Genomic DNA, 12,520 nt, shown 5'->3' with positions numbered 1-12,520 from the left:
ATCTTAAAAAGTAGAGACATCACCTTGCCAGCAAAGGTCCATATAGTTAAAGCCATGGTTTTCCCAGTAGTGATGAATGGAAGTGAGAGCTGGACCATAAAGAAGGCTGATCGCCGAAGAATTGATGCTTTTGAATTATGGTGCTGGAGGAAACTCTTGAGAGTCCCATGGACTGCAAGAAGATCAAACCTATCCATTCTGAAGGAAATCAGCCCTGAGTGCTCACTGGAAAGACAGATCCTGAAGCTGAGGCTCCAATACTTTGGCCACCTCATGAGAAGAGAAGACTCCCTGGAAAAGACCCTGATGTTGGGAAAGATGGAGGGCACAAGGAGAAGGGGACGACAGAGGATGAGATGGTTGGACAGTGTTCTCGAAGCTACCAGCATGAGTTTGACCAAACTGCGGGAGGCAGTGGAAGACAGAAGTGCCTGGCGTGCTCTGGTCCATGGGGTCACGAAGAGTCGAACACGACTAAACGACTAAACAACAAAAAGCCCTGGCTGGCAGGAGAAGCTGGGTTTTGCATGCAATGGTGGCTCCCGCTTCTCTGTTCCACTCTGTTGTTCACCAGGCAGAGTTAGGATTGCTCTCTAAATGTGGGATTTCAATGGGCCAACGCAGGCTCTGTTGTGTTGCATCCCAACCAAGTTGCACAACTCCAGCTTCACCATGAAACTTTTTCCATTTTGGGGGAGGGGATCGGATGCACCCTACAAAGTTTGTGAGCCCTATGGGTCCCGGTTTTTGTGTAAATGTGAAGCTGCAAGCAACTCAGTTTCGCCCATGAAGTTCATTCGGCTAGTGAAAACCAGCTCTCCCTAAGGTGCTGTCCAAGTCACTTCCAAGAATTCATGCTCCAGCAAGCTCTGCATAAACATCTTGCAGCCCATTAACAACCAAAAAGAGCCCCCCTGGCATGTTTACCAAACACAGCACCTTAATAGCTCCTATTTATTCCTTCCTGGCATTCTTTAGGCTTCTGGTATCCAGAGAGACTGTTCACAACACTGTGGAGCGGAGCGGGGAAGAGTTCAGGTTAATGGGCTGCAACTAGGTGACCAGAGGCAAATTGCAAGGTGGGGGGCAACTCCTGTAGTGATGTACTTGGCAGTTTCGAAAAACATTCTTCCAGTAATCCTTGCAACAATCCAGAAAGGTCTGCCAGCTTCCCTGCACTGAAGACGAGACCAGCACTGCGATCCTATGCACGCCTATTCAGAAGTACACCTGAATGAGTTTAGCAGATATTAAGCTCCGTTCACTGCAAAACTGTGACACGGGTTTGGAGTGAAAGGGACAATGCTGGGTTTCTAGGGGATACCAGTGACCCCCAGTCAAAACAAAACAAAACAAAAAATTCCTTCCAGTAGCACCTTAAAGACCAACTGCTAGTTATTGGTATGAGCTTTCGTGTGCTTGCACACGTATCTGAAGAAGTGTGCATGCACGCGAAAGTTCATACCAATAACAAACTTAGTTGGTCTCTAAGGTGCTACTGGAAGGAATTTTTATTTTATTTTATTTTATTTTATTTTGGTATCTGAAGAAGTGTGCATGCACACGAAAGCTCATACCAATAACTAACTTAGTTGGTCTCTAAGGTACTACTGGAAGGAATTTTTTAATTTAATTTTATTTATTTTGTTGTGTTTCGACTACGGCAGACCAACGCGGCTACCTACCTGTAACAATGACCCCCAGTTTGAGTATCAATTACTCAGTTTGGGGGGTTTGCACTACAAAACTTGGAGTTTGCCCTACAAAATGACTATAAAACATTGGCACAGATCTGGAGTGAATGGCGCAATGTTGGATTGAACTACGAAGTCTGGTTCAGCATATCAGTTACTCGGTTTGGGAGGTGCTACAAAAAGCAGGGTTTGCCCTACAAAACGACTACAAAACCCTTGGTACCTTGGCTTAAGAACTTAATTCATTCTGGAGGTCCGTTCTTAACCTGAAACTGTTCTTAACCTGAGGTACCACTTTAGCTAATGGGGGCCTCCCGCTGCCGCCACGCTGCAATTTCTGTTCTCATCCTGAAGCAAAGTTCTTAACCCGAGGTACTATTTCTGGGTTAGCGGAGTCTGTAACCTGAAGAGTATGTAACCTGAAGCGTCTGTAACCCAAGGTACCACTGTAAAAGCATTCTGGGAAATAGTATACAGGCATAATGAAATTTTTAAAATGTTTAAACTAACATTTATTGAAAAAAATAAAAAACAACCAGAGGCTTTTCTACTAGGAATTGTAGGTGCTGATATTCCGAGGGAGCAGAAAAGACTTTTTATGTACATGATGACAGCCGCTCGGATGCTATTAGTCCAGAGATGGAAAGAAGATAAAGTCCCTCGCAGAGAAGATTGGCAAATTAAACTGTTGAACTATGACGAAATGGCAAAACTGACTGGAAAGCTCAGGAACCAAGAAGACCAAAACTTCAATAAAGAACGGGAATTTTTTATAATTTATCTTGGAGACGACTGTAAGCAGATGAAAACATTAGCAGGATTGCAATAACACTTGTAACGTAGCAAGTATTATGGAGATGATGGAGTTATATAAAAAATGGACTATTGGAAAATATGCAGTAGAAAAGGTTAACAACAGGACCCACGGAGAGGAAGGTGCGAGGTCCAGAGATCTGGACGAATCTTTAAATGTGGATGTACGTGATTGTTTTATAATTTTATACTTGCAAAGTCAAATAAAAAATATTTCAACAACAAGAAAAGATTCCATCCTGCCTTTTACATCAATGAATGCAAGGGGGTGTACACGATTCTCCCCACAACTCCAAGCCTGTGAGGTAGATTAGGCTAAGAGGCAGTGACTGGCCCAGGGTCACTCAGTAAGGTTCATGGCCAAGTGGGAATTCGAACCCTGGTCTCTTGGTTCCTAGTCCATCACTCTAACTGCTGCACCAACGCTTGAGGAATATGTTGAAGCACGAGCAGCAGGGCTGTAGAGAGTGGCCATGAATAAGCGAAGGACAATGTTTCTGAAGAAGTGTGCATGCACATGAAAGCTCATACCAAGAACTAACTTAGTTGGTCTTTAAGGTGCTACTGGAAGGAAAAAATTTTTTTGTTTTGACTATGGCAGACCAACACGGCTACCTATCTGTAAATGTTTCTCTGTGAGGCTGGTGCTGCTACTTTCTCCACGAGAAACATCATAGACAATCGCATTGTTTCTTATTCCCAACCCATCCCCATCGCTAAATTAGGAGCGCTGTAAGCCGAGGGTTGTAAACTGCTCCCGCTGGCCCCGCTCAGGGGAGGAAGGCTGTGATCTGGCTATGAGACAGTGGACCTTATACGTGAATAACGGGACCTGCGACGACTCAGAAAGTTGTCTTTGCTGATGTCAGGCCTGCTTGGCGTCTGGGCCGTGATCCCGGCGTCTGACCTGCCACTCCCCTCGTGGTCTAGACATGTCAAGAGAGGACATGTTGCACAATCACTGAATTAGGGGTGGCCGGCCAAAACCAGTCAGCAGCAGCAGCAGCGGCGGCCGAGGGATTCCTAATTCTGATTCTGGTCTGTGAACGTAATAAAGTTCATTCATTCATTCATTCCTCATTCTGCTTTCCTGTTTCTCTCCCTCCAGGCAACTGCTCACAACAGACAGACAGCAGCCCCCCCCCCCCAGCAAATTAATACTGTAATTGCATTGTGGGAGATGAGACTTATTGGGCTCTCTGGAATCCTGATATCACCAGCTTCCTGGATTAATTGCTGGGCCTCCACTCATCTTCAAACAGAGCACATTTTGGTTAGGGTAGGAACTTTATTATTATTTTTTTAAAAAAAGCAAACAGTAAGGGATGGGGTAGGAATAGCGAAGCCATCCATATCAGTTTGCCTTGTTTTCTCATTTTGCGATATTAAGTTGAGTTCCACATCGGTTTGAGATACTTTATTTTTTTAAGTGAAAATTCAACGGTTGAGTGTGAATTTTTCCAAACAGGCACTTTCCTTTTGGAATGCAGTTTTTGCCTAATATCGAGAATGGTGCAAAGGACTTTCCCCATTATAATGCATTTCTGTATGTGATTTTCACTCGTAAGCACATTTCACCCCAGTGAATGCGTTTCAACACTAGTGAGCTTTGCTCCTTCCAGTACACTGGCATTAGTTCGCCTGTCTTCCCAAGTGATGTGTAAAAATTTTCAGAGACACTGTTGGTGGAATCTTTCAAGGAGTTGGAGATGGCATTTATAAGTGGTCCATGTTTCACAAGCATACATGCATACATACCATAGATAGATAGATAGATAGATAGATAGATAGATAGATAGATGATAGATAGATAGATGATAGATAGATAGATAGATGATAGATAGATATAGATAGATAGATAGATGATAGATATAGATAGATGATAGATAGATAGATGATAGATAGATAGATAGATAGATAGATAGATGATAGATAGATAGATAGATAGATAGATAGATAGATGATAGATAGATGATAGATAGATATAGATAGATAGATGATAGATGATAGATAGATGATAGATAGATAGATGATATAGATAGATAGATAGATAGATAGATAGATAGATAGATAGATAGATGACTCTCATTGTTACAGAGGCCAGTCCACCACCACACCCAAAGCAGCAAGCTAGCTAATTGGGGGACAGGCTAAGCATACCCAACTCTGTACTCCAACAGAAGGAACAGATGGGGGCTGGTGGCTTGAGGCAGCCATGCCACTCTGCCCAATGGTAGGGCCAGCCCTGCCTGGTCCAGTTCTGCATCCATTCCATAGCATCCAAGTCTCGTTTCATAATGTGTTTGAGGTCTGCATTGCACTTTTCCATTCCTGTTACCTTCACCATCACAACTGCATTGTGAGCACGGTTGTCACTTTCCCGCCCACCCCCAACCTGGCCTTCTCTTGAGTTTCCAACAGCTGCCTTCTCTACAAGAAATGGAGCCGAGGTAACATTTTAAATCACTCCATTTCCTTGCCAGGGAAGGCATTGCATTCCAAATCGCTGTGGGTCAAACTGGTGTTTAAAGGCACTCCAAGTATGGTCAGGGGGAAAGTGCATGACAACCCTACTTGTAAGACAGGTCAGTGATTTCCCCATTTAACAACCGAGATTCTGGGGCTGAGTCAGAGAGGTGACTATCTTCTGTCTTTCATTGAAGATAAAAATAAAGCATTGTGGGTCTTCCTTGCCAGCTTCCCGGAGACAGAGGGTTGCCACTGTGAGAACTTAATTGTCTAGATGCATTTCAGCTGGGGTTTAGGCCTGGTTTTGGCACACAGACCGCTTTGGTTGCCCTGTATGATTACCTCTGTGTTGGAATTTGCTTTTGGTTAAAAGGAAAATAGGGTAAATAAAAGGAGAATTACCTGGGTGCCAATATCCAGGTTCGGGGCAAGTTTGGTGAGAGAACTCCCAGCAGAGATTTAAAATCACAAAACATGCAACAAAGTAAAGTGTGGAAATATAGGCTGTTAGACCTTTAAAATACCCACTTCTAAGTTGCTTCCAAAGTCCCCCTCTTCCTTTAGCATAGAAAGAGACCACATGTTTGTTAACGATGGTTTCCTCACAAACTCTTCAAAGGTCAGATTCATGTGCTTTTCGATACAGCAGTCAGAATGCGCAGGCAGTGAACCTTAGGTTCCAAATGTTACTAAACACAAAGATGGCTTGATGAAGCCACGTAGTCTGAGCTTGATGCATCCAGCTTGTGGGCTTCTCATAGGCATCTGATGGGCTACTGCGGGAAAGGAGATGATAGACTAGAGTGGCCTTTGGTTCTGAGCCAACAAGGCTTTTCTTATGTCCGAACGTCTGAACAACAGCTGCATCTTATTGTACATTAGGAACATAGGGAGCTGCTTTGTACTGACTGGGACCATTGGTGCAACTAGCTCAGTTGTGTTTACACTGACCGGAAGTGGCTCCCTGGAGTTTCAAGCTGGGGTCTTTCCTGCCTCTATGTGGAGATCCTTCTGGTGGTTCCCTCGCTGCGAGAAGCCAAGTTACAGGGAACCAGGCAGAGGGCCTTCTCGGTAGTGGCACCCGCCCTGTGGAACGCCCTCCCACCAGATGTCAAAGAGGACAACAACTACCAAACTTTTAGAAGACATCTGAAGGCAGCCCTGTTTAGGGAAGCTTTTAATGTTTAATAGGTTATTGTGTTTCAGTACTCTGTTGGAAGCTGCCCAGAGTGGCTGGGGAAACCCAGCCAGATGGGCGGGGTATAAATAATAAATTATTATTATTATTACTCTGATACTGAGCTACTGCTATTCCACTGAAAGAAAATGTCCCTCTGGCAGTTTCACGCTTCCCCTTTCCTCTGTATTTTTTGGTGCTGGTGGAGAAGTTCTGGGTTTCTATGTGATCTTCCCAAGGGGAAAGAAAGGGGATACAATTTGCTCATCTTACACACACACACACACACACACACACACACACACACACACACACACAACGTGACCTCCTTCTGTTTCCTTTGTTGTCTGCAGTTCTGCTGGGGGTTTCTCACATTTCCTCCCCCCATCTGCCTTCTTGCAAATGCTGAACAGGCTTCTCCCTGACCTTTTCGGGAAGTTTAAACAGGGCCTCAGGGCAGCTCTGTGCATGCAGAATGTGGCAGCGAGTTTAAAAGCCTGGGAATGGAGGAGAGACGGGGGAGAAGAATAAGTCATAAAGAAGCGGTTGAGTTCTCTCTCTCTTCTCTCCAGCTACGTCTATTTAATATACATTAGTTCTATTTTTTCACCTTTGCATTCTATGCACAAGTTTCTGGAGAGCCCAGAGGTGCCGTTTAAAGGTTGCTGTCGTTTTTGATCAAGGGGGGAAGAGATTGAGAGCACACAGTCTTATGCAAGCCTATTTAGGGGCGCCTCCTGATGACCCGTTTGTTGAGGGTTCATCTTGAACTACTTGTGCAAAGTACACTTTGCATTTAGATTGTATCTGGTCTTTAATGAGCACTCCATCTGATGCAAGGAAGAGCATTCATCCTGTAATCCTAATTTGCTTCTGGGGCATCCCACACTTCGATGCATCGCCCTGCCACTTTCCAAAGTCCTCAAAAATGGATTTGTTGTGTGAGGGCAACAGAGAACTTCAATAGACTTTAAAGGGGGAAACCTACGTTTCCTGGTGTGCGGGTGAATCCCTCCTGCAAAATATTGACAGGTTGCATTGCTCTCTAGGAGAGGAAGGGAGGGGAACTTGGGTCCTACCAAAACCAGTTCATCATCATCATCATTTATTTATACCCTGCCCATCTGGCTGGATTTTCCCCAGCCACTCTGGGCGGCTCCCAACAGAATATTAAAAAAACAACAAAACATCAGACATTAAAAACTTCCCTAAACAGGGCTGCCTTCAGATGTCTTCTAAAAGTCAGATAGTTGCTTATTTCCTTGACATCTGCTGGGAGAGCGTTCCACAGGATGGGCACCACCACCAAGAAGGCCCTCTGCCTGGTTCCCTGTAACATCACTTCTCGCAGGGAGGGAACCACCAGAAGGCCCTTGGAGCTGGACCTCAGTGGCTGAACGATGGGGGTGGAGATGCTCCTTCAGGTATACTGGGCCGAGGCCTTTTAGGGCTTTAAAGGTCAGCACCAACACTTTGAATTGTGCCCGGAAACTGGGAGCCAATGCAGGTCTTTCAGGACTGGTGTTATATGGTATCCGTGGCCACTCCCAGTTCCAATGGGTCTTCGCCAACCAGTACCTGATGCACTGGGCTACAGCAGAGGATGAGAAGAGAAGCAGAGTCACACCACCAGCTCTGCTGAGAAGCTGGTTCTATTTATCAGGCTCATTCCTTCAGAATAGTCACCTAGCAGAAGCCATTCCATCAGGTTGCAGTTGAGGGAGACTAAAAGTTAAGCCAGGCCACTCTATCTTCTCAGCTGAGATCCACAACTTTTGGCTCTCCTTCAATGTTTCCATTCCAGCTGGCCATCATAAGAGCGTCCTTAGCTTCTCACTTGCCCTGAATGTTAAAATAAACGTTTTTCCCAAAATGCCTGTTCCTTTGACATCTTTACTGGCTCTGGAATTCTTGTGTTAGGAATAATACCTCCCTGCCAAAAGAACCTTATCACAGGCTACTTTTTAGGGGCCCAGCAAAAACACTTCTTTTCAGCCAGGCTTTTGACCTTTAACCTGGATAGTTTTCGATATCGTGGCCTCCTTTAGTGGGTGGGATGTGATAGATCACCTTTTATGTTTGTAAATGTTTTCAGCTCTTACCTAGTTTTATATTGGTTTTCATGTTTTGATTATATTGCAAGTTGCTTTGAGTTTACTTTTTTTAAAGAAGGTGGTTTATAAGAGCAAATAATAATAGTAATAATAATAATAATAATAGGAAAGATCAGGGATGTCCAGTGGCGTAGCGTGGGGGGTGCAGGGGGGGCCGGCCGCACCGGGTGCAACATCTGGGGGTTAGGGCAAATCCACGGGTTAGGGGGCGCAAATCCACGGGTTAGGGGGCGCAAATTACTTGCCTTGCCCCGGGTGCTGACAACCCACGCTACGCCACTGGGGATGTCCAACCGGTCTACCGCGATCGACAGGTTGATCCCCGGTTGATAGCAGTTGATCGCGGGCTCATTTTTCTCCATGGGGGAAAAGGAGTATCTGGCCCTGCCCCCTTGCTTTGTCCTTTATTCGCACACAATTACAAGAACGGAAGACGCAGAGTCACCGCTAGCGGGATTAATATTTGTGTAGCAATTTAGGGCGCCCCCAAAAAAGCGGCAGAACTATTTGTCTTGCCCCCCTAAGAAAAGCTCAGCAACTTTGCCTTGCCCCCCACCCCCTCAAAAGGGTAGATCACTGCTAGTTCCCCCCACCCCTGGAGTAGATCGCAGTCTCTTGGGAGCTGGACGTCCCTGGGATAGATCATTCCAACTCCACCCAACCTTCGTCCTGCCCCCATTGTAATCTGCACGATCACTGCCTGTGCTTTTCTATCTGCTTGGTTAATCTGTTAGGAATGTTTTCAAGTGAATACAGTCTTACATCTCTCCCTGATTGCTTTACAAATTGCCACATCCGAGATTTTGTCACCCTATTTGGCCATGTGATTTGCCTATGACCAGCCAAGGCCTCCTTTAGCCTCTTTATCTCTCTATCTCTCTATTGCATGACAGCCATCCAGCTGATTCCCCCACAGAGCTGACTCCCACTCAGTTCCTCGCTTGCCCCTCATGAGAGATGGGTGAGCTTAATCATTTTTGTACCTTAAAGCACTCGTAGCCCACTGTGAGTTAGAAGCCTCCAAGGTGACAAAATAAAATAACAAAACAAAACAAACCACTCAATATAAATTTTAGCAGAATCACAGAATTGGAAAGTTGGAAGGGACCATCATCATCGACTTTTATTGCTCTAGCCATAGGCCATGGCATCATTCAGAAAAATAACAAAAGGAAAAACAGCAATAACCATAAAAATCATCAGGCACCACACACGCAGTATAAACCACAGCCAAAACTACTAAGATTGTTTGTTGCATAAAATAGAATAGCAGAAGGTTCTCTAGTAAAATGTGCCAAATTAAATATCCGAATCCCCTTTGCAGTTGACCGCTATTTTATCTAGTTCTTTCCTCCTGATCTTCTTGGCTGCCAACGCATAGATAGTGCACACCCTGGAAATTATCTCTTTCAGCTTCTGCCTTCTGGAAGAAAGTACAGGGTTATAAAGACTAGGACTAGCCGCCTGAGAAACAGTTTCTATCCAAATGTGATTTTGGTTTTAAACACAGTGTAAGGTAGTCTCTATGGGAGTATATTGTATTTAATTATGGGGTATCAGAGTTTTTAGGGTGCTAACCAGGCTGGGATAGCTGGGATAGCAGGCTTCTTGGTTTTTGAATGTCTGATGTAGATTTTCTCAATTTTGTTGTTCTGTATGGGACAATGGGGACGCGGGTGGCGCTGTGGGTTAAACCACAGAGCCTAGGACTTGCCGATCAGAAGGTCGGCGGTTTGAATCCCCGCGACGGGGTGAGCTCCTGTTGTTCGGTCCCTGCTCCTGCCAACCTAGCAGTTTGAAAGCATGTCAAAGTGCAAGTAGATAAATAGGTACCGGCAGGAAGGTAAATGGCATTTCTGTGTGCTGCTTTGGTTTGCCAGAAGTGGCTTAGTCATGCTGGCCACATGACCCAGAAGCTGTCTGCGGACAAACGCCGGCTCCCTCGGCCAGTAAAGCGAGATGAGCGCCACAACCCCAGAGTCGGTCACGACTGGACCTAATGGTCAGGGCTCCCTTTACCTTTATGGGACAATGACAATAAAGATAATCGTATCGTATCGTTTCATAGAGTGCTACTTTATAAGTTACAAAGTCATCGGAATCGCTCAGCAGCCATTTCACCCTTTCCACCCTATTCAAGTGAGTTCCATTCGGAAACAGGGGTTCTATGAATCAGTCTCTTGGGTCTATATATAACGGGCACTGCAATAAATAGTGGCACAGGTCCTCCACATGGGGTTGCCCACACAGACAAAGTCTCTCTTCATAATGTACTTTGCCGCTGCGTCCATCCAACACCGCCGAGGGCATCGATTGGAATCGTAAATCTGTGAAAGCGATTCTAAGCACGGCAAGTGGGAGCTTTGGCAGGTAACTGGCCCAGGTATGCTCTGTTTTAATAAGTGGGAACCATTGCGAACTCTTGGTAGAAGCCATCATGGTTCGATCCTTTCTGCATCGGACATAAAGAGACAACCTCTTAAGTGCCTCTTGTCCATCTTCATAGTCACCTGAAAATCTTGTACAGTGGTACCTCGGGTTACAGACGCTTCAGGTTACAGATGCTTCAGGTTACAGACTCCGCTAACCCATAAATAGTACCTCAGGTTAAGAACTTTACCTCAGGATGAGAGCAGAAATCGCATGGCGGCAGCGGGAGGCCCCATTAGCTAAAGTGGTACCTCAGGTTAAGAACAGTTTTTGATTAAGAACGGACCTCCGGAACAAATTAAGTTCTTAACCCGAGGTACCACTGTAACTGATATTGGGACAAGAGTTGGATACCATCCTTCCAACATTTAGTCTGTTTCTGTTCTGTGTGTGACATAGCAGGGAATCTCTCCTCTGAAATAAATTGAAGTGTTTTCACATAATTTAAGCACAGGTAATCAATTCTAGGGATGCAGGTGGCGCTGTGGGTTAAGCCACAGAGCCTAGGACTTGCCAATCAGAAGGTCGGCGGTTCAAATCCCCGTGACGGGGTGAGCTCCCGTTGCTCGGTCCCTGCTCCTGCCAACCTAGCAGATCGAAAGCACGTCCAAGTGCAAGTAGATAAATAGGTACCACTCCGGCAGGAAGGTAAACGGAGTTTCCGTGCGCTGCTCTGGTTCGCCAGAAACGGCTTAGTCATGCTGGCCACATGACCCGGAAGCTGTACGCTGGTTCCCTTGGCCAATAAAGCGAGAGGAGCACCGCAATCCCAGAGTCGGCCACGACTGGACCTAATGGTCAGGGGTCCCTTTACCTTTACCTTAATCAATTCTAGGGAAGGGACCAGGAGGATAACCAACACAAGAATCTTTTGCCCAACGTTGGGCTCGAACCTGTGACGCTGAGATTAAGATGGATACCTTAGCTGAGAGTCCTGCATTGCAGGGGGGTTGGACTAGATGACCATGGGGCCCCTTTCAACTCTACAGTTCTCTGATTCTATGCTCTACCGACTGAGCTATGAGCAGCCACATTAATCAAAATGGCAGAAACAATGGGGGGGAGAGAGGGGCTACTCAAAATATTTCAGAATACTACAAGGAAAATGTCAAAGTTTTAGGTTGCACAGTGAAATGAAAGTATTTCATTCTGGTTATGCAGCATCTTCACAAGTGGTTGTTAGTTTCATTAGGGATAAGAAGTTGCATTATACTGATCCACCAAGTTCAGCGTGGCCTACACTGGCCAGCAGGGTTTCAGGCAGGGGTATTCCCCGGCTGTTCCTGCTAGGTCAGGGATTGACCCTGGTGACATTTGCGTGACCAGGCGCATTGGTTTTATGTAAGCCATTCTAGGAACCTTATCGGCTGAAAATCAGTGTAAAAATGTCTTAGATACTTGAGGAAGACACAGAGCTCAAAGGTAGGGCACATACAGTACAGTGGTACCTCGGATTATAGATGCTTCAGGTTACAGACACTTCAGGTTACAGACTCCGCAAACCCAGAAATATTACCTCAGGTTAAGAACTTTACCTCAGGATGAGAACAGAAATCGCACAGCGGCAGCAGGAGGCCCCATTAGCTAAAGTGGTACCTCAGGTTAAGAACAGTTTCAGGTTAAGAACAGACCTCCGGAACGAATTAAGATCTTAACCTGAGGTACCACTGTACTGTGTCTGCAAAAGGTTCCAAATTTGACCCCTGACATCTCCACCCAGGTCTTGCTCAAAACCCTGGAGAGCAACGGCCAAACAGCTTGGGCTGGCGGGAGCTGTAGCCCCAAAAATAGGGAGGCAAGCAGCTTGGTGGAGGCTGGTGTAT

This window comes from Podarcis filfolensis (genome assembly GCF_964270895.1).
Source record: "Podarcis filfolensis genome assembly, chromosome: 2".
Lineage (NCBI taxonomy): Eukaryota > Metazoa > Chordata > Lepidosauria > Squamata > Lacertidae > Podarcis > Podarcis filfolensis.
This window is presented reverse-complemented; position numbering follows the sequence as displayed.